This window comes from Nycticebus coucang, chromosome 3 (assembly GCF_027406575.1).
Source record: "Nycticebus coucang isolate mNycCou1 chromosome 3, mNycCou1.pri, whole genome shotgun sequence".
Classification (NCBI taxonomy): domain Eukaryota; kingdom Metazoa; phylum Chordata; class Mammalia; order Primates; family Lorisidae; genus Nycticebus; species Nycticebus coucang.
The window spans coordinates 20,836,752-20,839,367 of record NC_069782.1 but is presented as its reverse complement, the minus strand read 5'-3'; the positions used below and the strand labels follow the sequence as shown (position 1 = coordinate 20,839,367).

Sequence of the window (2,616 nt, the reverse complement as noted above, 5' to 3'; positions counted from 1 at the left end):
TCTCTTCTCCCATTGCACACAGGCTGCCAAGTGTCAGGGAGGTGTCCTTCGCCTGCCCTCCGCCTCCCACAGGCTCTGTCAGGAAGGGCCCACCCAGCTTGAACTCACCCACTGCACCCCCAGTGGGAACACCTCCCACTGCAGACCACTGCCACAAATGCCCAACTCAAAATGTGGAGGGAGTCACTAACCTGCTGCTTTTTTTTCTTTCTTTGAGACAGAGTCCCAAGCTGTTGCACTGCTTAGAGTGCCCTGGCGTCACAGCTCACAGCATCTGAAACTCTTAGGCTTAAGCAATTCTCTTGCCTCAGCCTCCCAAGTAGCTGGGACTACAGGTGCCCACCACAATGCCTAGCTATTTTTTTTGTTGCAGTTGTTTAGTTGGCCTGGGCTGGGTTTGAACCTGCCACCCTCGGTGTATGTGGCTGGTGCCATAACTACTGTACTATAGGTGCTGAGCCACCAGGAGCTTCTTAAAAACCTCACACTCCTCAACAGAAGAACAGGATGTCCTGGCCAAAAACTCAGCTTCTGAAACTCTGAGGATTTCCTTCAGAAATGGGTTGGAGATCTGTATCTGCCCCTTATGGTGGGGGTTTGGTATCATCCCAGGCACTCCCAGTACACGTCTCTGCATAATCTTGGTTATTGAATCTGGGACAAGGAGGGCGAGGAGGACCCGCAGCTATAAAGGAAGGACTGGGGCAGAAGGCCCCAGAGACAAGGGATGTGTCCCTCTTCTCAAAGCTCTTGGGATCTCCATTCGGATCTTTTTAAGTTATGTTTTATTCTAAAACTGGTCTTTTGCCAGGCACAGTGGCTCACACCTGTAATCGCAGCACTGTGGGAGGCTGAGGAGGAAGAATTACTTGAGCTCAGGAGTTCGAGACTCACCTGAGTGAGAGTGAGACCCTGGCTCATGAAAAAAATGGAAAAACCCAGCTGGGAACAGCAACAAGCACGTGTAATTCCAGCAGCTTCCAGAGGCTGAGGCAGCAGCCTGAGTCTGAGGTTGCAGTGAGCTATGACACCATTGCACTCTGCTCAGGGACATAGGGTACAACTCTGTCTCAACAACAACAACAACAACAAAAAGCAAAGAAATAAAAATAAAAAACAAGGAAATAAAAAAATAATATTAAAAAACTGGTCTTTTAACATAAAAATTATTATGAATCACCTAAGAAGTAGACAGGCCACACCAGATAGGAAACATGTCACTTGCCCTGTTGCTGCAAGAACGGACTCCTCGCTATGTCCAGATGCTTAACTCCCATCCCGAAGAATCCCTACTGAACTTGTATTCCAATTCACTGGGGTCCACCCAAAGAACACAGGGACCGCTGTCCACAATGTCAGTCACTTGCTGTGCTGTGAAGAGGCACTTCTCCTCCATGACCCAGACAATGTCATCGACATCCCACTGACGCATGGTGAAAATTTCAGGGCAACTGTGAAGCACCCTTTTTACTTTCCCAGCCTTCCCTCCCTCAATTCCTGCTTTTTTCTGGCTTCCCATCTGAAAGGCACCAACTTTGTATTCTAGGTCGTGCCCTCCTCACCTTCTCCAAGTCCAAGCTTTCCCAGATATATGGAGGCTTCTTCACATGCATTACTGACAGTTTCAATAATTGGGGACTTTTCTTCAAAGCCACATACACAGGCTCTGGATTCAGACCCAAAAGTATAAACTCTGACATGATATCCAGCAAGTGTTGAGGGCTGGCACCAGGTTGTACATTGAGCAATTCATTAATATGGGCATCGCTTGGCTTGGCACCCATAGCACAGTGGTTATGGCACCGGCCACATGCACTGAGGCTGACGGGTTCAAACTCGGCCCTGGGCCAGCTAAAGCAACAATGACAACTGCAACAACAACAACAACAAAAATAGCCAGGCATTGTGGCAGGTGCCTGCAGTCCCAGCTTCTTGGGAGACTGAGGCAAGAGAATCTTTTAAGTCCAAGAGTTTGAGGTTGCTGTGAGCTGTGATGTCATAGCATCTGAGGGCGACATAATGAAACTCTGTCTCAAAAAAAAAAAAAAAAAAAATGTATGGGCATTACCGAAACCCATGTCCAGGAGGGAACTGGTAACCTTCTCTACCTCCAAGGATCTTCCATCCACAGGAGTCCTCTGTTTCTCAAAGAGGCAGCTTGGAACAAGGTTCATCCTGCACTCCGGCTCCTTCACATACTTAATGGGTCCAACACAGGGTAACCACTAAAGGTCACCTCCACTAGAGGCTGTGGTCAGTTTACGCAACAAAGCAGCAGCCATCTTTCTCCCTTCTCCGAGTCAAGAAGTCTCTCTAAGCACACAGGCCCAGGTTAGGGGGACCAGGCGGCACCAGTCAAGGACCTGCCGGTAAAACGCAACCATCGTTCCGAGTGACCTCCGCAGCTCGAGTGTGGGACGCGACAGCCCTCAAGTTATTTTTCCTTAGGCTTCATTTTGGGTAGTCTCGTCCGGATATGCCTGCCTCGGGACCCCAATCTTACTCTGCATTCTCTGGCCAAGTCCCTCAAGCTCCTGCTCTTTCTGGGCTCTTTCCTTTGCTTTTCTTTCAGTGACTTCCAGCTAACATAAGACGTTAGCTCTCAACTACAAGGGA

The 2,616-nt window shown here is 48.9% G+C and overlaps 1 pseudogene; it reads right to left on the bottom strand.

Annotated features, from left to right (window-relative positions):
• Positions 1–1,542: 1,542 nt before the first annotated feature.
• Positions 1,543–2,384, bottom strand: LOC128580882 (transcription termination factor 4, mitochondrial-like; annotated as a pseudogene).
• Positions 2,385–2,616: the final 232 nt, after the last annotated feature.